Source organism: Diabrotica undecimpunctata, chromosome 5 (assembly GCF_040954645.1).
Source record: "Diabrotica undecimpunctata isolate CICGRU chromosome 5, icDiaUnde3, whole genome shotgun sequence".
NCBI classification, from domain to species: domain Eukaryota; kingdom Metazoa; phylum Arthropoda; class Insecta; order Coleoptera; family Chrysomelidae; genus Diabrotica; species Diabrotica undecimpunctata.
Window position 1 is genome coordinate 67,402,491 of NC_092807.1, and position 24,912 is coordinate 67,427,402.

At 33.6% G+C, this 24,912-nt stretch overlaps 1 protein-coding gene across 5 annotated transcripts in view; it reads right to left on the reverse strand.

Annotated features, from left to right (window-relative positions):
- Tao (Serine/threonine-protein kinase Tao) overlaps nucleotides 1-24,239 on the reverse strand; it is a 468,452-nt gene extending 444,213 nt beyond the window's left edge. For all 5 annotated transcript variants that reach the window (XM_072532044.1, XM_072532043.1, XM_072532046.1 and 2 more), the window contains exon 1: nucleotides 23,808-24,239. The gene's annotated coding sequence lies outside the window, so the exon portion shown is untranslated. The remainder of the gene's footprint in view (nucleotides 1-23,807) is intronic.
- Between the last annotated feature and the right edge of the window lie 673 nt (nucleotides 24,240-24,912).

Sequence of the window (24,912 nt, forward strand, 5' to 3'; positions counted from 1 at the left end):
AACGGAATTAGGTATGTAGGTATATGGTGCATCGTTTGCTTTATATAAACAACATTTGACCATTAATAGGAGTATAGTAAATGAAGGGTTGAATCAATATTTTGATGAAAATGTATATTTTTAATTTCATATATGTATGAAAGGAATTGAATGCAAAAAAAAATTTTAAACATACTCTGCAGTAAAATTTATTGTTTATTTTGTTATTAATATAAAAATACAATACAAATTAAAATGTAATATTCATAAGTATTTAAAAATGACAATATACATAACTTACTTACGCATATGTTTAATTTACCATGATAATAATATTAATAAAATAATAATATTAATAAATATTAAATATATTTACAAAAGGAACATTTTTATTCTCGAGAGAGAAAAAGAGAGAAAATATATTATCTTCTGTCTCTTTCTTACCTATATCTTACATATGTAATGATTTTGCCGATTCACTCCCGTACAAATTTCCAACGTCCAACGCGCGTATAGAAGTATAACTTCAAAAAGTTTACCTGAAATACATGTCAACCAAAACACAAGAGGCATATCATAATTACAAAAGAATAAGAAACGACACATAAACTTATAAGAAAAATAAAAGATGATTGCTGGGAACGCTTTTCGACAGAAGTTGAATTTGATTTTTATGGTCTGCAAAACGAAATATGGCGCTTTATAAGAGGTCAAAGAACGGAGGTAATGGAACTAATAGAACCAAAACACAAGAAAAGGGTACATGCATTGGCTACCTAAAAAAGCTATATGCAGAGGAATAAGAAACTACGCTAGAACCGGAAATATCAAGAATTACCACAATTGAAGAACTTAATATGAATATACAGGGAGTTCATAAAATACTTGAAAAGATGAAGAACAGAAAAGTAGCAGGTAAATACGGAATACCAAACGAATTACTGAAATATTGTAGAGAAGCAATGACAGAAAATTAACAGCATTAATCAATAAAATTATAAAACACAATAAAATACCGGAAGAATTGACAATGAGCGAACTAATTCTACTATTCAAAAAAGGTGATAAAGAACAGCGAGAAGACTACAGAGGTATAAACTTGTTAAATACTAATGAATTAGAGTATAAGTTTAGCAAATGAATAAAATAGGAATTTCGTACTGGAAGATCGTGTACAGATGCAATATTCGTCATAAAGCAAATTACTGAGAAATCACCAGAGCATCATAGACTAGCATTTCTGTGTCTGAGTGATTTAGCATTTGACAGAGTAAGACTCAAAGATGTAATCCATCTTCTGTATAATAGAGAAGTTTCCATAAATATCATAAAAACTATTGAAAACATCTACCAAAACAACAAAATGGAAGTTAGAATAGATGGACAAGTTTAGAACCTATAGAAATAGGCAGCGGAATAAGGAAAGAAGATAGAGAATGGGAAACGAAGAAGTAAAAATACTCTGTTACGCAGACGACGCAATATTGATAGCCCAAGATAAAGATAGTCTGAAAAGACTGGTCCACAGATTTAACATAAGACCAAAAAAAAAATATGACAATTTCATTTTAGAAAACTATTGAACAAATAATGGAGATAAAATACCATTATTACTAATGTGCAGCTATGGAGTCTTGGACAAAGAAGTGAGAAATCAATTACAAAAAGCAAATAGACTAACAGGATGAATTAATAACACTATATGGCGAAAAAGACACATTAACACTGAGATGAAGTCAAGAATTTATAAAGTCAGTGTAACACCAATAATGACATATGCCTCAGAAACAAGACCGACACAGCCACAATACAAAGGTTACTGTAAACGGCAGCGATAAGAGTGAGGATACTGAGAAGAGTTACAGGAAATACGCTGAGAGATCGAAAGAGAAGGGAATACATTAGAAGAAAATGTACCGTACAGTGTATAAGCGAATAGACAATAAATAGAAAAATTTTAAATGATTCAACCCCATAAGCAGAACGGGGGAGACCCGTGTCGTCAAAATAGCAAGAGGTAAGTCACCAGAAGTATCGGACGGCCGGGCAAAAGCCCGGTCAAAACAAAAAAAGAAACATTTTTATTCCTGAGAGAGAAAGAGAGAGAAAATATATCTTCTGTCTCTCTCTTACCTATATCTTACATATGTAATGATTTTGCCGATTCACTCCCGTACAAATTTCCAACGTCGAACGCACGTATAGAAGTATAACTTCAAAAAAATATAAAAAAAATATCACATATCTAGATTAATAATTAGATTCTTAAGTTGTCTTTGCAATGACCTCCTATTGGATCCTGGGCAGAAAGGATCCAATAAGAGGTCATTGCAGGAGCTGAGCATTCTCGACAAGGGAAAATGACGAGCATAATCAGTCCTATGAAAAGAAATATAAAAGAGTGTAGTGTGTCGAGTTCTATGTATTGTGTTGTAAGTGTACATTGGCTAATAACGAGGGACAATTAATAACGTTGTTTAGAATTTTAAACAAAAATAACATATATCAGCTCTCAATCTGCGGTTCTTCAATGTAGCAATGTTAAATTGAGACATTATTATAAAATAATCTATGAAATAATTTTCAGTATTTTTTATATTAATATGTGCTTTAAAAGCTAAAGATCTTAGAAACTTCCTCTGAACGCTCTCTAATCCATCAATGTATACTTGATGAAATGGGGACCAAACAACAGAGCAGTATTCAAGACCTGAGCGTACCAGAGAGCAATACAATAATTTGAATACAATAGGTGAGAGATCATGACTGAACAAATCCCCTTCGTTGGCTCAGTGAAGATGTTCGTTCAGTTGTAATGGAAACACCAAATAATAGTAGCAGAGTTTATTGTAGAGACGTACACTATGGGTGTAGACCCGGGATTACTTTGAGTAGAGACTGATGAAGTTGATCGTTGACGACTATCAAGTTCGTTGAGTGAATATTGATTGAATGCCTCTCTAGGCAAGAGATCTTAGTTTTATATAAACTTTAATTGGGTCAATATTTTCGCGGACCTCGCGTGACATGTGTATTTAATTTATGTACATAGTTTAACTTTGTCAGCACTTTTGACTGATGTCCAAATTATATTATCGATAATTGACCAAATGTGTATGTAACCTAATTAACTACGTGTGTGTATTTAATAACAAATAGATTCATTCGGTCTACTGGGTGATAAAATTATACTGTCCAATTTCGGATATGAATTCGAAAGATTTGATATTGGACATACTGCGGAATCGGGCAATCTGGCCCAAGTGTCAATACTCAAAGTTTACATATAAGTATTACATAACATAGTAAAATTCAAACATGATAAATTATAAATAGTTTAAGAATAATCAACAATCTTCCAACCGTACCCTAGCTATCAATGTCCGACTCTATCTCTAGATTAAAATTAGGGCAATTGGATGAAAATGTGGAAAGTGGGATGTCAACTTGGGAAGTCGACGGTACATTGTTGTGCCGATTACTAACTAATACAGGTACTTCCTGTTCGTTAGTCTGAGTTTGTGGATTCCCTGAACGACATAGTCGTGCAACAGGACGGTACTTCCATAACGTGAGTATCCCAATTATTACCATTATAGTAATGATCCCGGTGGCCACAAAATAATGCCAATTAGATTCGTGAATCGATCGCCACTGCGTATGCGTCATTTCTTGTTCCAGACTCTCCTCCTCAAGTAACACATGACGTAGCTCTCCTCCTGGTATGTCAAGGTAGGTGTTTAGAGGCGTGTTAAACTTGCGGGGTGTCCTCGCCACCAGTTGGGCCACGGGAGTGATTGGCGACTTCAGGTAACTCGTCACTGCTCTGTCCACCCCACTGCTAGTGGGGAGTAATGTAATATTTTTCGTTTGGGCGATACATTTGGGTGAAAGCTTCAGGAATGTGACTCGTTCCAGTACTCTTTCGTTCCGATTTCCATCGCAAATAATGGATATGTGTATCGTGACTGGCGTGATAACTAGCCAGAGGTTGGGAGTACCCATCTTACTCCATTGAGCTGTCTGTATTGTCCTGGCTACCACTGGACATGTGCTATTCTTAGATCGCTCATAAATTTCTTCAAGTATGCAGTTTGGTTGGGTATCCATGTTTCTTATAGCCGTTGGTGAGCACGCTATCTGCGCCTTTGTCAACAGTAAGCATCTTTCTCTATCTTCCGCGGTCAATTCGAAGTAGTGCAGTGTGTTATAATCTACGACCAGTAGATTCCTTGGGGCGGCAAATGTGCGCAACACCGACCCCTCAACTTTAAGTGGTATGGCCGTGACTTTGAGCATGCTGTACTTATTTTTCCCTGTCACTATGAAGTATCCGATGACTGTTATATATCTGTCGTCATGACTGACTTCTGTTTCTATAATGGGTTGTCGTCGTATTTCGACCCCTTGAGGCAGTATCTGCCCTGCTTTCCCTATTAATTTGGTTATTTCACCCGGTTTCACTATATCAATGAAGTGTCCGTGGTTATAGTGAAGGTTTAATATTCCCTCGTAAAATTGAGTATATTCGTTTATGAAGTCCATAACTTGTAATGCTATCGTTTGTATTCGTAACGTGCTATATTCGGTTTCTAGTTTTTGTGCTTTGTCTTCTACTTCGTTAAGTCCTTTAGATATTTCTTGTAGACCTGTGATTAGTGCTTTGTTAAACTTGTTCATTTGCTCGTTTATCCTGTTCTCTGTGTGATTGATTGATGTTATTGTTTCTAACATTAACTTCGCCTGGTGCTGTGATCCCTTTATTAGCTCCTTTTGGTTATTATCTAATGCTTCAATGTTACTGTAGGCTTCGTCATTGACTCCAAATACTGAGGTTAATATTGTTCCTAATTTTCCTCTTCTTTCCCTTCCTTTTATTTCTACTGTCAACCCCTCGCTTACTGACTCCGCCTTTCTTTGTCCTTCCTCTAACTTCTCTATTATATCCTTACAATTCACGATTTTTATCTCATGACACAGTTCTCGTACGCCTTGTATCATATTTCCTATTAGTTGGTGCTCTGTTCGAATTCTTCCTTTTTCGAGTAACACCTTTATTCGAAATGTTCCCCGGTCTATGACGACCTCTCCAAGGTCTTCTGTGAAAAATCCTGGTACCGGATTATATATTTTATACGGTTCTGCCTTTATGGGTTTTAACATCGTTAAAAACATTATAGCTACTAGTATTTTCTTCCATCTTAGTGCTGATGCCTTCTTCGGCTTTTCCTGTTTCTCTTCTTCCAGTCGTATTAGCTTATGTATGGGTCTTTTAGTCAGTTTCCCGTTTGCCTTTCTCACTGTTACTACTCTGGTTAATCCCTCCGCTCCAGGGTGTGTTTCTGTTACCCTTGCTAATGGCCATCTGCCTGGAGGTGTATCCTCTTCTTTAATTATAACTATTTCTTCTTCTTTTATGTTAGGGTGCGCCTTATGCCATCTATTTCTCTGTTGTAATTGGTGCAGGTATTCCTGTTTCCAAATTTTCCAGAAGTCTCTTTTTATTTTCTCCACTAATCTCCACCTCGTCGGCATCTTCAAATAAGTCGTAAGCTCTTCTTCCCGATTTGGTGATATAATTTCTCTCCCTATAAGGAAGTGAGCTGGTGTCAGGGCTATTTTCCCTTCAGGGTCTTCTGATGACCCACATAATGGTCTCGAGTTCATACATGCTTCTATTTGTGCCAGCACCGTACTCAATTCTTCATATGTTAGAACTGTTTCCCCGATGATTCTTTTCAAGTGATATTTCATTATTCGCACTGCGCTCTCCCATAATCCTCCGAAATGTGGTGCATATGCAGGTATGACATGCCACTGGGTACCTAGTGCCAGTAATCCTTGTTTTATCTCGTCATCTATTTTTTGATTTTCTTTTTTCAACAAATTTGCTGTTCCTACGAATGTGGTTCCGTTATCGCTGTATACGTTGTTGCACTGTCCTCTGCGTGCCGTAAATCTCTTGAACGCTGCGATGAATGCATCCGTAGACATATCGCTTACTACCTCAAGGTGTACTGCCTTCGTTGACAGACACACAAATACTGAGATGTAGCCCTTATAGCTCCTCTGTCCTCTGCCTCTCGTGGTACTTATTTTTATTGGCCCGGCATAATCTATCCCTGTGTTAGTAAAGGGATGACTCGGGTTCACTCTGTCTTTCGGTAGATCTCCCATTAATTGTTGTGCTGCTTGGCTTTTATACCTCCTGCACCTTAAACATTTTGCTAGATGATCTTTCACGGTTCTTCTGCCGTTGATTATCCAGTATTTCCTTTTTATGTACTGTAGTGTTTGTTGTAATCCGCTATGTAGATTTCTTGCGTGACTATCTGTTATAAGTAACTTTGTTAATGCACTATCCTTTGGCAAAATTATCGGATGTTTTTCTCCGTACTTTAGATTCATGTGTCTCAGTCTTCCGGTGACTCTTAGAATTCCTTGTCTATCCAAGAATGGTACCAATGACGCTAATTTATTTTTCTTGTCTAATTGCTGTTTCTTCTCCAGCTTATTTATTTCTTGTTTGAAGTAGGCGTGCTGTGTGTGCTTTATCACCTTTAATAGCGTTTCCTCTAATTCTTGGACTGTAAGCTGACTTTGTCCATTGTCTTTCTTTTTTCTGCATTTGTCTGCAAATCTCCTACAATATGAAAGTACTCTTCTCATTCTTTCTAAATTTGAGAATCTCTCGCATATGTCCTCCTTTATCGTTGTCGTGTGCACCGTTATTTTCGTTTTGACTTCCTCCTCATTTGTCTCTGGTATTTCTTCTGATTCCTGCGTTAAAGTTTTGTTACTAGTCAGCCAAGTTGGTCCCTTCCACCATAGCTCTGCTTCTAATAATTCTGATGCGGTACTTCCACGTGAGAGGATGTCCGCTGGATTTTCCTTTGTATCTACCTTATGCCAATTTTTCGGTCCTATAACGCCTCTTATTTCCTCTACTCTGTTGGCGACGAACATTTTCCACCTTTTTGATGATCCCTTTATCCAAGCCAGGGTTATCGTTGAGTCCGACCATGCATATACCTCAATGTTTTCCCTGTTCAGTGCTTGTAGGGTTTTCTTCATTAAATTTGCTAGTAGTACCGCGGCACACAGCTCGAGCCTCGGTAACGTCGTTTTCCCTTTCAATGGTGCGACTTTCGATTTTGCTATCATTAGATTCGTTTTAATTTCTGGGCCTAATACCCTTGAGTAGATTACCGCTCCATATCCTTTCATAGACGCATCTGCAAATCCATGTAGTTCTACTCTGTTTATCTTGCTTAAGTTGTTCCACCTGGGCAATGTTATTTTCTCCAGATTTACTAATTGCGCCTGGTATGTATTCCACCTGCTTTGTTGGTTGCTAGTTAATTCTTTATCCCAACTGGTCTTTTGCTCCCATAATTCCTGTATGAACATTTTCGCCTGAATTACTACAGGTGCTATCCATCCCAGTGGGTCGTATAGTTTTGCTACTTCTGACAGTACGTGTCTTTTCGTTATTTTCTTTGCCGTCGTTATCCCTATTTTGAATGTGATTATATCCTCTTTAGGTGACCAGTGTATTCCTAACGTTTTCCGTACTTCTTCTTGTTTGAATGCCTTGGAGTCTACGTTCCTCATATCCTCCGGTACGTTCTCCATTATTTTTTCTTCGTTGCTCAACCATTTTCTAAGAATGAAACCTCCTTTTCTGAACAGTTGTATTAATTCCTTTTGGGCTGTTTCTGCTTCCTGCACTGTCTCAGCTCCTCCTAGTATATCGTCTACATACATGTTTTCTTTTACAATTTTCGATGCCAACGGGAACCTCGCTCCTTCGTCTTCTTGTAATTGTTGTATTGTTCTTAACGCTAAAAAGGGTGCTGCGGCCGTGCCGTATGTCACCGTCGTTAAGTTATACTCTTGTATGTGGTCCTTTGTGTCCTTTCTCCACAAAATTTTTTGATATTTTTGGTCTTCTTCTGCCATTCTGATTTGTCTAAACATTTTTTCCAGATCCGCTGAGTATGCTACCTTATTGGATCTCCATCGTAATGGTATATTTGTCCAATCTTGTTGTAATTTCGGCCCTGTGTGCATAATATCATTCAGGCTTACTGCCGATGAGCTTTTGCTTGATGCATCAAACACAGCTCTTATTTTCGTTGTAGTACTGTCCTCTTTTCTCACTGGATGATGAGGTAAGTAGTACCCATCTCCCTGGTTTTCTGCTATTACCATATGACCTTGGTTTTTATAATCTTCCATGAATTGTCTGTAATTCGCTTCTAACTGTTTGTCTTTTGCAAACTTCCTTTCTAGTTGCATCAATCTGGCGAATGCTTGCTGTTTAGATTCTCCTAACTTTGCGACGTCTTCCCTAAACGGAATTTTTACTTCGTATCTCCCTTCTTCATTCCTTTTTACAGTCTGTCGATACAGTTCTTCACATTCTTGTTCTTCCACTGAGAAACTTGTGTCCTGATTTACTTCTTCTAATTCCCAGAAGTTCTTTATTTGTACGTCCATTTCTTGTCTTGATATCATACAGCATACTTCTGCTTTTATATTCTCCCTTTCTCGTGCTATTCCCGAAACTATCCATCCTAGTTTGGTGTTTTGACTCAGGAGTCCATTACTTATTCTGTGCATCCCTTCTGTCAATATGTAACTGTATTCTTTTACTCCTAGTAGTAAGTCTATCTTCCCTACCTTGTAATATCTTGGATCTGCCAGTATTGCATTTTTCTCGTTATAGTCCGGTAGAATTATATCCTGTTCCGGTAAATTCCTTGTTATCTTCGGTAGTACTAGTGCTTCTATTTCCATCTCGAAGTCACTTTCGTAATGAGTTTCGATTATAAGTTTCATACTCCAGTTGGCTGTTTTTTCTCCTGACGAGCCTATCCCGGATATGGTCGCCTGTATGGGCTTCCTTGTTGTTCCTAGCGTCGTCGCAGCTTGTTCCGTTATAAATGCGCATTGTGACCCTTGGTCGATTAGTGCTCTCATTATGTGTGAATCTCCTTTCGCATCTCTTATGCGTACCACAGCTGTCGCTAGTAATGCTTCACCTTCCTTATGGCTTGCACAGTTTACTGAATTCTGCCCTCTTTGTTGGTCGTTGCTATTCCTAGGCCCATTGGTATCTTGTGTATTTTCTCGCCTTCCGTTATTTTGTTCTCTGGCGTTGTATGGATTATTATTTCCTCCTCTGTACCTATCAGCTTGGTACCCGTTTCTTCTATTGTTTGAATCTCTTCCATTTCTTTCTTGTGTTTGTTCTCCTTTCGTTCCACTGGAGTTTCTTTTGTTGCTTGTGTTTCCTTTTTCATAATGCAACATATGGTGGTGGTCTCCGCCACAGTGTCTGCACCTATATTGTGAATAACATTGTTTTTCTTTTTTATGTGCTAGGCAGTTTGTACACAATCCTTTTTCTTTTATCATCCTGTTCCGGTCTCTTACATTGAGTTCCTGAAATTCTCTGCAGTTCGGTACTCCGTGATCTCCGTTGCATATCACGCAATGTGTTCTTGGTTTCCTAAGAGATCCTCCTTGCTTCTCTTGTCTTTTTTCTGACTCCAGCAGTTCCAGTGTCTGAAATCTTCGCTGTAAGAATGTTTGTGTCGATTTGTACGTCGGTATCTCTCTACTGTCTCCAATGTGGTTTTCGTACAGCCTCCTAGTTTCATTGTCCCATTTCGTTATGATAATTCGGGCTATCAATGGGCTCCACGCTTCCGTGTCTGTTCCTAACCCTCCTATGGCTTCCAGACTTTCGTGGAAGGTGTCATGTAGTGATTTTAATGCTCTAGCAGAAGATTCCTTTACTTCCTGCGCTAGTAGCATCCTGTCTATTAATTTAAACAATATCATCCTTGGGTTCTCATACCTATCTTTTAGCATGTTCCAGGCCACTTCGTAGTTGGCCTCGGATATGTTTAAGTGTTGTATCATTCTGTTGGCTTCCCCTCTTACTTGAGTTTTTAGGTACTGCATTTTTTCTGCGTTTGATAACTGGTCGTTTTCATGTATTACTTTAGTAAACAGATCGTGGAAAGTTCTCCACGTTTCATATCTGCCTTCATACACAGGGATTTTTACCTGCGGCAATGTCACACCGTCCCTCCTCTGTGTGCTTTCTGGCCGTTGCATTCCTGGCCTTATTTTCTTTAAAACTTCCCTGACTTTCCTCTTTAGATGATTTATTCTCTCTACTTCTCCATTATCTGTAGCGTCTAGTTCCTCATTTACTGCTGCTTCAATCATTAGTGTATTCACCTTTTCCATGTATTCTCTTAACTCTGACTGCAATTCTTCATCCTCCTGCAAGTCTTGTTCATTTTCTGGCCGTAATAATTCCTCGATTCTTTGTTTTCTTATCTGTATCTCCTTTACTTTCGGTGCTTTTCCTCTTTTCAGCACCCTTCCATATTCTTCCAACAGGGTTTTCCCCTCAATGTATATCTTAAATACCTGATCATAGTATTTTGTTTCAAAATATTTTTCTTTCGTTATACCCCCTTCTAGCAGCTTTTCGTTATTATTTAAAAATTTTGCCCAATATTCTTCTAATTTTTCCTGTCTATCCCGGATGTATTGTTGATTTTTCCGAGATTGGGAATCCTTTTTTGTATTTGAAACGAGTTTCGTTATTTCTGTTCCTAATTCCGCTTGCTTAACGTATATGCTTTCCATGATTATTCTTATAAATTTTTACATTCAGCGGTGAATATATTAGACAATACGAAATGTACGTTATTTATTAAATAAGTATACCTGTACTATAACACTTTCTTTTCTATCGGAATGTGCAATTTAGCGAAATATGAGTTTGACCTTGCCTGCTGTGCTATTCTTTGTACTGAGGTAGGTCAAGATGTAATCCACACACTCTTATAATTGAAATTATTTGCTACGTAATTATTTTAATTTTTCGAAATAAAGTATTTAATTGAATTAAAAGCAAGCTATATGTATGAACGTTTCTTTTTTCAAATTGTCATACAAAATTACTGTTTAGTAAGTTATAGTTGTGAATGACGTTTATTTTTTGTTTTATCAATTCTCTGTATTATTTAAATGGTATACATTCTAAAGTACATTATTATACGATTGATAGAGTGGAGATTGTTGTTCTAAATTGTTAAATTGTAATAAAAAAAAACTTGTTAAATTGTAAGATTGTAAAAGTTGGAAGATTTTGTAATTATTCAAAAACTTACGGTTTTTTGTGTTCTTAGACGTTGAGGATCCCTCGCTTCTGGTGGGTTCTGCAATCGGTCCTGTCCTTTGGCTGCTCTGCGGCTCTAGTATGGCTCTCGGCTTTGGTACTGCTCTCGGCACTAGTATGGCTCTCGGCTTTGGTACTGCTCTCGGCTCTAGTATGGCTCTCGGCTTTGGTACTGCCTCGGCTCTAGTATGGCTCTCGGCTTTGGTACTGCTCTCGGCTCTAGTGTGGCTCTCGGCTTTGGTACTGCTCTCGGCTCTAGTATGGCTCTCGGCTTTGGTACTGCTCTCGGCTCTAGTGTGGCTCTCGGCTTTGGTACTGCTCTCGGCTCTAGTGTGGCTCTCGGCTTTGGTACTGCTCTCGGCTCTAGTGTGGCTCTCGGCTTTGGTACTGCTCTCGGCTCTAGTGTGGCTCTCGGCTTTGGTACTGCTCTCGGCTCTAGTGTGGCTCTCGGCTTTGGTACTGCTCTCGGCTCTAGTGTGGCTCTCGGCTTTGGTACTGCTCTCGGCTCTAGTGTGGCTCTCGGCTTTGGTATGGCTCTCGTTCTCCCGGGTCTAGTGGTCTCTCTCTGCTACTGAGGGTGTTGCTGGCGTGGACTGTATAGGCTCTCTCAAACTTCCTTGAAGTATTCTGTTTCTCGATAGGACCATGAACAGATCCCCTTCGTTGGCTCAGTGAAGATGTTCGTTCAGTTGTAATGGAAACACCAAATAATAGTAGCAGAGTTTATTGTAGAGACGTACACTATGGGTGTAGACCCGGCATTACTTTGAGTAGAGACTGATGAAGTTGATCGTTGACGACTATCAAGTTCGTTGAGTGAATATTGATTGAATGCCTCTCTAGGCAAGAGATCTTAGTTTTATATAAACTTTAATTGGGTCAATATTTTCGCGGACCTCGCGTGACATGTGTATTTAATTTATGTACATAGTTTAACTTTGTCAGCACTTTTGACTGATGTCCAAATTATATTATCGATAATTGACCAAATGTGTATGTAATCTAATTAACTACGTGTGTGTATTTAATAACAAATAGATTCATTCGGTCTACTGGGTGATAAAATTATACTGTCCAATTTCGGATATGAATTCTAAAGATTTGATATTGGACAATGACTGTTACGATAAATAAAACCAAGATTACGAAATCCTGTTTCCTTAATTTTAAGAAAATGGCTTCTAAATGTCAATTCACAATCCAATAATACACCTAAATCTTTTATCGCAGTAACTGAATCTAAGAGTACATCATTAAGAACATATCTATTAGCTATTAGATTATTTATATGACCAAATGAAATACAAGAACATTTAGTTGGATTTAAGCTTAAACCATTTTGTTTTGACCATAAACATATATATATATATATATATATATATATATATATATATATATATATATATATATATATTTTCATAACATTAGATTTGCTAGCTGATCCCCAGAGCTGCGAACCATAAACCATATGACCAAACGGGTTTTATTATAACTTTGTATATCAGCAGCTTGTTGTCGATTGATAGGTGTGAGTTTTTTCCCAGCATCCAGTAAAGTTTTCTGTATAAAATTCCTAGTTGTAGTCTTTTCGTCCATATATGTTTGGCCCATGTTAATCTTTTGTCCAGATGAATGCCTAGATATTTTATGTCATCCTTTTGGAGTAAAGGATATATATCTGATGCTATTACTGGATTACTATAAGATGTTAGGAAAGCAGTATCATCTGCAAATGTTGCAAGCGTAAGGTTATTGCTTGTTGGTAAGTCAGCTGTATATGAGGCGTTCAGAACCATAGTGGATCATGTCCATAATACATAAGTCAGAGATATTTAGAGTTAAAGTTAACAAGCTCTCTACTATTACATAATATACCAACGAACCTAATCTAAGTGACAACCTCTTATGTAATATGTTGTTTAAATAATTAAATTATGTGTAATATTAAATAAATAACCTTTTTGGAAATAATTGGAGATACTTTGGACTTAATCTATTATTACTCTGAAATATTTGGTGGGAAAAAAAAGGATTAAAAAACGAAGTATGACAAAACTGGAATTTTAGTTACAAAAAATTGTAACAAATAAAAAACTTATTATAACAATGTTCAATAATACTCTCACAACTTAAATGGCATTAGTCTTAATCATCACAGACCAGTTCATGATTGTCTATTACGTCTTCTTCACCCTGTTGCTGGATTCGTGAACAGCTTCCTGTGTTGACAAACAAAAACACCTTAGTCATATCAAACAATTAACTCCAAATTATAAAATTACAAATAAATACCAAACACCGGTGTTGCCAACTGTTGCCGAAAGTAGTAGAAGCCCTGAAAATAATTCAACATCTGCAGAACTTAGAAATGCACAGCTAAATAAAATGCAAACTTTAGTAAATATAAATGAAGATATGGGACAAGACAATGATGGTTTTATGTTAGTCCACTCAAAGAAGAAAACTAGACAAACAAAAAGAACTACAATGAAAATGATAAAATTACCGACTTGGGAGTTCAAAGAAAGGCTTGGCTTTACCTTTCTAGAGTTAAATGAATCGTCACAACAGAAACTATCTTTGATTATCTAAAAGATCAGGAAGTGTTTAAAGAGGCTGATATTATTATTAGAGAACTACCAACTAACGAAAACCAAAACAAATGATTTATGTGTGGTGTCAACTTCGAATTAAAATACGAAATCTATAAACCATCGACTTGGCCAAGATCTGTCGCTTACAAGCGTTTCGATTTCCGGAAATACCAACAATATAATCGTCGCTCCGAGGATTTTTAAATAATTTCTTCGTTAGGGACTCTCAAACCCAAAGTAAATGTCAAACTTCCATAGTTCATCAAAATATCCGAAGTCAAAGTATTAATGCAAGTAAAACGACAAACTTATATTTACCTATTTTACACTGCAATATACAGGGAGGTCTTGCACGTAAATCTTACGATATAAATTTGATACTTCAAAGTAATAATGTGAATGTTTTATGCCTTAGTGAACACTGGCTGAAAGAAGATAAACTTAAAGTAACCAATATTGGAAACTTTAATTTAGTGTCTTATTTTGCAAGAAATGATAAAGAAAGTGGAGGTGTATGCATATTTGTAAATAATACAGCTAAATTTACGTCAATGGTGTATTGAAAGCAAAGTTGAAATATGTGGAGTAAAATTTAAAGTTCATGGAAATAAAAAATATTTATTTATTGTAACTATATACAGACCTCCTTATAGTGTGAATTTTAATACTTTTATTACGAAGTTAGAACTATTGTTGCAGAGTATTTATAACAATGATTTTTACGTTATATGTGGAGATTTTAATATCAATTTTTTAGAAAATAGCAATCAGAAAAATATTTTAATAAACTTATTTTTAGAATACAACATTAAATTTCACATAAATGTACCTACTAGAATTACTAAAAATTCTTCAACATGTATTGACAACTTTTTTTCCAATTTAGATGTTCAAAAGGTGAGTGTATGTGACACATTTCTATCAGATCATACTTATCAATTATGTGCTTTTGATATGAAAGTTACTGGAAAAATCCTCAAACTGTTTCTACCAGGAACTTACGTGATGCCAACTTAATAACTTTTCAGAATATTTTAGCTAATATTGATTGGAGTGATCTATATGTGGCTAGTAGTTTCGAAGAAAAATTTTCAATATTTTATAATACTTTCTTATATTATTATAATACTACTTTCTTAAAACGTAGAGTAACTACCAGACCAAAACAAAAAACGTGGTTTGCACCTCATATTAAGGGTTTGCATGATCAATTGTATCAGATGAATGGATTAAGAAAACAACTCAATAATCCACAGTATTCGGAATGATAAAAGAAATTTAAATAAGAATACCAAAAAATTGTTAAAAAACATAAAAAGGAACAATATGATAATAAATTTAGAAATAGCAATAATGTAATGAAGGAAACTTGGAAAATAATTAATAAAAATAGAGGTAAAACTGTCAATCAAATCAAAATTTAATATCTTTTAGTAACAACAGTGACTTACAAAATTATCATAAAGCTGATCAAATCAACAATTATTTTATTAATGCTGTAAAAAATAATGAACTATCAGTTGTTAACCGTACCATACAAATTGACCAATTCAAATTCAAGTTTCTTTTTATCACCAACCTCTGAAAAAGAAGTTATATCTATTGTATTAAAAACTGCTTCTAAAACAGCTGCAGGGGTAGACGAAATATTTCCAGATATAAAGAAATCGAAAGGAATCCCTATTTTTAAAAATAAAGGATCTGCAACGGATATTGCAAACTATAGGCTGATTTGTGTGTCAAGTCAGTTCTCTAAAATATTTTAAGCAGCCTATGCAAATAGATTAACAGATTACTTAGAACATTTTAAAATTCTTCCTGTTATTCAAAACGGGTTCAGAAAAAAGAAATCTACAAATACTGCTATTTCTGACTGTCTTCATTTTTTTTATAAAGCATTAAATGATAAATTAAATGTTTTGGGTCTTTTTTATGACCTTGGTAGTGCATTTAATATGGTTGATCGTGAACTCTTATTACAAAAATTACAGGGTACTGGAGTGCGTGTTATACCGTACAATTTGGCCATATCTTATCTAAGTAATAGAACTCAAGTAGTCACAGTGGAAAATGTAATGTCGAGGCCACTTCAATGTACGATGGGTGTACCTCAAGGCTCAATACTGGGGCCTTTATTTTTCATTATATTTGTAAGTGACCTACACGTTTTGTTCAATGCCAGATAAAATTGTTCAATATGCTGATGATACCAATATTCTCATGTCTCACAGGGAACCCATACAACTGGTGGAAAATACCAAATGTTGCGTCTGCTGAATTTAGCACATATTGTAAAAATAATGGACTCAAGCTCAATGTAACAAAAACACATTTTATGGGTTTTTTACCAAAAAACAACTCCAAATTCTGACTTTTATTTACATGTGGATGGCAAATCAGTAGAAAGTTATACTACAACGAAATTTTTGGGGGTAACCCTAGATCATAAACTTACATGGGAAACTCACATAAATTATGTATCAGCAAAGTTAAGTACATGTAGCTATATAATGCGTAAACTAAGAGAAACTGTCTCATTTAATATATTGTGAATGATTTACTTTAGTTTAGTCCAGTCTGTATTTCAGTATGGCTTAATATTTTGGTGTTGCTCATCTCATCTTGAATGGGCATTTATAGCTCAAAAGAAAGTTTTAAGAAGTATGTATGGTGTTCTATTTTCAGATAGTTGCAAGCCACTATTTAAGAAGTCTAATATTTTAACACTACCTAGCCTTTTAATTTTCCAATTAATATTGCACATTGCGGAAAACAAGCTCAAGTTTGACAGAAATGAGGACATTTACTCACATGATACTAGAGGTAAATCAAATTTTCGACAACCTTTCTCTAGATTAGGTGTATCCCAGCATGCACCTGAATATATTGGAATAAAATGTTACAATAACATAGTCAATATATTAACTCTCAGTAATTCTTCACATAAATGTTTTCGCCAAACTGTGTATTCATTTTTTAATGGATAACACATTCTACAGTGTTGATGGATTTTTAAATTTTTAACATTTTTGCAACAATAGTTCTAAATTTGTATTTGTAACTTTTATTTCTTATTTAATTTATTGTAATCACTGTTTTATTTTAATCATGTGTACTTTTATAGTCACGGGCAGGCAGTGGATGAGAATTGCCAAAAGTAAGAGGCCTATGTCCAGTAGTGGCTGAATACATACTGAAGAAGACAAAGAAGAAAATATATATATATATATATATATATATATATATATATATATATATATATATATATATATATATATTATATATATATATATATATTATATATATATATATATTATATATATACAGTGACCCATTTAGATTGGAAACACCTCTATAAAATTTGAAGTTGTTAACTGATTATAACAAATTTTTTTTTAATGTCATGTAATAAAAGCCCTATTGCGGGACAAAATATGAAACATTTAGTTAAATTTTCAGGGCATTCTACTACACTTTTTCTTCGTCGAAAATGGAGAATTTGTATTAGCGATTTTTTTATTAAAAAAATTTCTACGAAACTGGATTTAGAGTGGCTTCAAATAGCTATGACAAAAATTTCATTAAGATATATTTATTAATAACAAACTTATGACAACTTAAAATTTTAAAACTCACTAAGAAAAAAACACTCTGTATTAACGTTAAAAAAAACACTCTGTATTAACAGAAACATGGAAACATAATTTTAGTTTAAATCCTAGTTGCCTCTACCAATCCACTATCTAATTGGATACATTTGTCGTAGCGTTTATGAATATGTCTAATTACATTTCTTAGTTGTTGGGGGGTAATTTAAAGTGAGTTTTAAAATTTTAAGTTGTCATAAGTTTGTTATTAATAAATATATCTTACTGAAATTTTTGTCATAGCTATTTGAAGCCACTCTAAATCCAGTTTCGTAGAAATTTTTTTAATAAAAAAATCGCTAATACAAATTCTCCATTTTCGACAAAGAAAAAGTATCGTAGAATGCCCTGAAAATTTAACTAAATATTTCATATTTTGTCCCGCAATAGACCTTTTATTACATGACATTAAAAAAAATTTGGTTAAAATCGGTTAACAACTTCAAATTTTATAGAGGTGTTTCCAATCTAAATGGGTCACACACAGACAGGCATGTGCAGAAATTACTCCCCAACAACTAAGAAATGTAATTAGAAATATTCATAAACGCTATGACAAATGTATCCAATTAGATGGTGGATTGGTAGAGGCAACTAGGATTTAAACTAAAATTATGTTTCCATGTTTCTGGTAATACAGAGTGTTTTTTTTTAACTTTAATACAGAGTGTTTCTTTCTTAGTGAGTTTTAAAATTTTAAGTTGTCATAAGTTTGTTATTAATAAATATATCTTAATGAAATTTTTGTCATAGCTATTTGAAGCCACACTTAATCCAGTGGCGTAGAAATTTTTTTAATAAAAAAATCGCTAATACAAATTCTCTATTTTCGACGAAGAAAAAGTATCGTAGACTGCCCTGAAAATTTAACTAAATATTTCATATTTTAGATTAATAGAGCTTTTATTACATGACGTTAAAGAACAATTTGGTTAAAATCGGTTAACAAATTCAAATTTTATAGAGGTGTTTCCAATCTAAATGGGTCACACTGTATATATGATGATCCATCATTATGCATGTGTATATTGAATATGTACATCCATAAAAGTCTTTTATAGAACTGTTTTGTTATGCTGAGCTTTGGCAACAGTAGATTTTGTGGGTAATCAAATTCCAGGACAAGAATGCTACTATCATCTGTTGCTTTCTCAAGTTATCATTTTTTTAGGTCGGAATATGCCTCGAGTCACTTTTTATGGAGATTTAGAGAGACACAGCATTTATCATTCCGGTTCTTTTCTAGTTTGATTTCACACTCATGACAATAATCACATGTGTCAGTCTTCAGTTTTTTGAACATAAAATGGTTTCTCTGAAAAACTTGAAATATGCCTTGTATTTCATGGTAAGATTATTTCCAGTAGTGTCTTTAAACAACTTTTGAAACTGCTCAACAATGTTCTTAATCGTTAGGTCTGTGTTGTCAAAGTACAATCTGTTTGTTTTCCAAGTGTGTAATGACTTTGTTTATGTGGAATAGATTTTAAATGTTCTAAAGCCATTGAATAAACATCATCTAAAATTTTTCTTTGGTTTCCATGCTTCTCATGTTTTTCATCAAGTGGAGTTTTCTCAACAACTTTTTTCTGTAATATTCTTACACGCTTCACTCCTACTTGATATAAGTCAACAAAAAGGAATGGCACAGAGGCATATCACAACCAGAAGTTTTATGCTTGTATTTCCGGTGATACTGTCTGGTAATTTTATTTATTTATTTATTTCAACGGTAGAACCATTTACAATAAAATACAACAAATAGTAAAAAGTAAAGATCATGTACAATAAACATCAAAACAATAACAAAGAAACAAGTAAACAGTTAAAATTTGTACATTAAAACAGTATATCAAATCACAAAAGTTAAATATATATATATATATATATATATATATATATATATATATATATATATATATATATATATATATATATATATATAAATATCACATATCTAGTTTGATGATTCTTAAGTTGCTTTTTGAAAGCATTAATGTTTCTACAGAAAGGATCCAATAGGAGGTCATTGCAAGAGCTGAGCATTCTCAACAAGGGAAAATGACGAGCATAATCAGTCCTATGAAAAGGAATATAAAAGAATGCACTGTGTCGAGTTCTATGTATTGTGTTTAAGTGTACATTGGCTAATAACGAAGGACAATTAATAACATTGTTTAGAATTTTAAACAAAAATAACATATCAGCTCTCAACCTGCGGTTCTTCAATGTAGCAATGTTAAATTGAGACATTATTATAGAATAATCTATGAAATAATTTTCAGTACTTTCTATATTAATATGTGCTTTAAAAGCTAAAGATCTTAGAAACTTCCTCTGAACGCTCTCCAATCCATCAATGTATACTTGATGAAATGGGGACCAAACAACAGAGCAGTATTCACGACCTGAGCGTAACAGAGAGCAATACAATCATTTGAATACAATAGGTGAGATATCATGACTGTTACGATAAATAAAACCAAGATTACGAAATCCTGTTTCCTTAATTTTAAGAAAATGGCTTCTAAATGTCAATGCACAATCCAATAATACACCCAAATCTCTTATCTCAGTAACTGAATCCAAAGAGTACATCATTAAGAACATATCTATTAGCTATTAGATTATTTATACGACCAAATGAAATACAAGAACATTTAGTATAAGTAGATAGTAATAGTAGATTTATTATGTATACAACGAAATAACTTAAGATCATCAGCAAATAGCAGGAAGTGTGAGTTTTTGATAGCCTTACCAATACCGAACAAGTTAAAAAACAAGGGACCACAATGAGACCCTTGTGGTACACCAGAATAACAATGGAATTCTTTTGAAATATAATTGTTAATCCGAACTTGCTGTGTACGTCCCATCAGAAAACTTTTAATCCAATTAACAATGGGGTCACCAAAGCCAGATGCATGAAGTTTGTGGACCAAAAGATTATGATTAACCTGGTCAAAGGCCTTTGAGAAATCAGTGTAAACGCTGTCGACCTGAATTTTATTCTCAAATGCACCCAACAAGTATTGTTGGTAATTGACAAGGTTTGTTACTGTTGACTTCCCGTTAGAAAATCCATGTTGTTCATCAATAATTATGTTTCAGCAAGCCCAGGTGAGATTTATCGATACCAATTTATCAAGAAGTTTCGGGATTGCTGATTGAATAGTTATACCTCTATAATTGTTAACACACTCGCGATTGCCAGATTTATAGATAGGTGTAAGAAAACTATTTTTCCAATATTGTGGAAATATTGTAAGGCATGATTCTGGTAGCTAACAATAAACATCTTATCTCCTTTGAACTAATTCCAGCACAGCTCCTGCACATTACTCTCTTGCAAAAATCACATGGATAACCAAACACTTCACTGGAGTTCTTAGGTTCTATAAAAATGCAGTTTACCGAACACTTACAACATTTGGCTTGCATTTTGAGGTTATTTTTCGATAGTTTCCAATTTACCAGTAAATTTGAAAATGTAGACCAAAACTTTTTTAATTATCAGGCAATTTACAATAATTATTATATAATAGTACAGCACAAACAATTTAAAAACAACAATTTACGAAAAATATTAAAATTTTTAGGACACCAAGTAGTCATGGGTAACACTATAAATTTTTGAGTGTTGATACAATGACAATGACACAGCTGCCTGTATCAGTACAATGTATCAGCACAATAAAGTGTCATGACATCGTGTTTCAGTATTAGGTGTTGCATAGTTCAGAAACACTGCGTCAATGTTACATTGAGCGAGAAACAATACCCTTGATACTAATTCTAAATATAACTATGCACATAGTTGCCAAATGATGGAATTTCTTTAAAACACACGCTATGAAAACAACATTGGTATAATTAAGTCACTTTTTTATTGCATGAAGTGATCTCAATATTCAAAAAATTGTGGGTAAAATTAAAAGAAAACATTTTATCTCTCGAGGTACATCAGTACATTTTAAGTAAAATTGCCCTGAATTGAATACTTCAAGACTGAGTATTATTAGATTCGAATTTAGTGAAAGAAAGAAAAAATGTATGATGTATAATATTTTCTTCAAAATCTTTTAATTGATGTACGTACTTAAACTTAAAGTTATAAATTTTGTTTAATCGTAGATATTTGATATTTATTTTAATTGGTTCATAGATTTATAGTAACAGTAAAACAATTCTGGGGCATTTCATGGGAGTTTGAACTTTACTAAAAAAAATGAATTCCTTATATATGTTCATTCTTTTAATTGCCGACTATAAACTTTCGTTTTTTTAAGTAGGTACTTTTACAAATATACTCGCGGCAACAACGCATATTACATAATTAAATTTGTGAGTTTGTGGGTATGCTGTAATTTATTGTATGCATGTCGAAGATTAACGAGAAAGAAACTGAGACTGTCCACTGAAGTTGACACCACATACGACACTGAGACGCTGTATCACAAACTATGTATTTTAATACGCTGTGTTAGTGTGTTGAACTGTGTCATAGGTGTCACTGTGTCATTTCATTTGAATCAATACGATTGACACACTCTAACGTGTCAATACGAAAGTGCCATTCAACACAGTGTTACACATCTCTAACACCAAGTAAACAACATACATAACCTTTTTCTTCTTTTGGGATTTTCTATCTTTCTATACCTTTCTGGATACCAATGCCATACAACCTGCTAGAATAGTGTCTTGTTCTTTTTTTGAACCATTATCATAAAGAGAGTCAAGTAAAAGCTTTTGATCATCCAAAGTTATTTTTGCAAAACATTTTTCTACAAAACACTTAAGGACAACAGAAAATACCATACTCTGTACAGTTCTTTCCAGTAAATTTTGATTTTTACTCATGTCCACTCTGTCTCTTAGATTTTGCTATGTTTTCTTTCCAATGTCTTTCTGAACAAGTTTCTTTTATGACTAGCCATTGCTTTAAAATACACTTAAACTTACAGTTTAAAATATAACATAAACTCAATCACATTGTCAGAAATTCACCAAAACAGAGTTGATTTAGAGGCACAAATCTTTCTCAGCTGTGCCAACACTTCACTAAAAAAAATGATATCATAGAAAAAATTGGTAGACTGACAGAGAACAACATAATGAGTTCAATTCTGTGTTCTCCGGAAGAAGGACCCATAGGCCTTATTCCAGCCACCACCTCAATTACAACCTAGAGCACATGTATTGTTAAAATGTGTGTAGTGTTTCATAATACTTTTGCTGCACTTTAAATTTAACCTTGAAGATTCAGCATTTTTATATAAATATTACTTTAGCTAATAACCAATATGTTACAAATATAGTAAACAAACAATGAACCTAAGTTCAGTAGTTCAGTATTTCATTTGTAGTTGTATTCCTAATTTAAGATGTAAACACGTAATCAATTTAAATAAGTAATGTCATCCAGTATAAGTTATCTCATTGTAAATAATCCGTTGTTTTCAGGAAAATTTAATTTATTTTAATTTTATTATTTGTTTAACAATATTTAATAATTATTTATTCATTTAATATTTAGTTTTAGTATTACTTTTGTTATGGTTAGGATATTTTATTTTTGTTAAATTTTTGTACAAATGGGGACATCCTGTAAATAAATAAATATATTAAATAGTAGTGAATAAATATGATACATCACAGTTTCATATAATATATACCAATCCTCTCCAACAATAAAGAAATAGTGGCATAGAGAAGTATCACCAATCAATTTAGGTATTAATATGGTCGCGATACAAGACTAAGAAAATATATACCAAATTATATTATAAAAATAACTCAGTAATTTTATTCTAATTCTAAGTTTTAGAATAGCAGTTATGATTGTTATCTACTTGGTTGAATTTGCTGTAGAATAAGAGAAACAATGATTAGATCCAGAATTAACAATCATTCTAACACACAGGGTTTAGTCACAAAAGTATTTAATGTTAATTTATTTCATTTAGTAACAATTAAGTATTTCAGTCTTCACAAAGACGATAATTTTGCCTAATAGGATTTATACTTATTCCACATCCTTGGAATAGTCAATAGAGGAGATAAATAGTGTAAAATTTGTTATCAGTGTTATGAGAGAACACACATTTAACAATTTTCGAATTAAAAATTCGTAATCAAGGTTTTTATTGTAAAGTAATAGCATAATTGTAAAACATAGTAAAATCCACACTACTTAGTTGTAAAGATTCATTACCTACAAAACAAGAAAACTCATTGCCTCTAGGATACATAATCATAGAAAAATATCGATGATATGATGCTTTAGACCATTATTTAGTAAGAGTATTAATTGATTAAAGTTTTAAAAACACGACAGATATATTAACTTATTAACAAAATGAAAAAACTTACAAGTATCTTGTACTGAAAATAAAATGGCTGCCCAAATTCAATAGAATAAAATCACTTCACTTTTCCGCTGAAGACTTCTTCATTGTATTCCTCTGTTTAAAGTTTTATTATTACGTATTATAAATAACACAGAGCAATTGATTTAGAACTATTCTTGTAAACTTTTACATAAAAACCTTAAAACATAGGATCTGTCACTAACAGAAATAAATCTTTAACCTCACATTAGTTTATACATAATGTATCTGTCAATAATTTACACTTTGTATTACACTTTGGAGTAAATATGATGTTAGATTTTCTTCAATACCGTTAAAACTGTGCATATAAAATACATGAGAAATATATTACAAAATTGAAAAACTAGAAAATACAAAAACCCCACCCTTAAAAATAAATTTCACTTTTCATTCATTAGTCTTCTTAGACATGTAGATAAAACAGATTTTTATTGTTAAAAGCACCTGCTAGCGACATCTAATACCTAATCAATATGATCTTTGACAGCTTATTACAGTGACCGCTTATATGCAGAGTACAAAACCACAGAATAAGAAACAATCAGAAATATTCTTTGGTAAAACTTTAATAATGTTTTCTTTATTTCAAAGAATTTTGTTGTTGTTTTTATCAGGGTTATTTTAATGTAAATCAATAAATCATTGAAATTAGTTATGAAGTTGAAAAATATTTAAATTAATATTTTATTCTTTTTAGGTGTCCCTGATTTTATCCTGTCAAAGACTAAAGATATTCGTTTTCTCCTTCGTTTAAGTAGTGAATAAGGACTTTTAGTCAAATTGCCATAGTGAGTGTTTAAAAAATTTAATATACCAAATTCAAGTGCAATTAATATCTTGCACATGATTCTTTGATGCTATTAGCTGTGTAATTTAGTTTAATCACAGAATACTAATCACAACCAGAAGCGAAACGGAGGGCTTTTTCGCAATCCAAATTTCTTTGCGCATGTGCGAAATCCGCCATGTTTTATGTAGTTTTGATGTCTTGGTTGTTTATGTATTGAGAAGTGTTTGGTGTTTGTTTTTTAATAGTTAGTATAATTAATTTAGTTAGTTATAGTTCATCCCAAACCCTTCTTTCA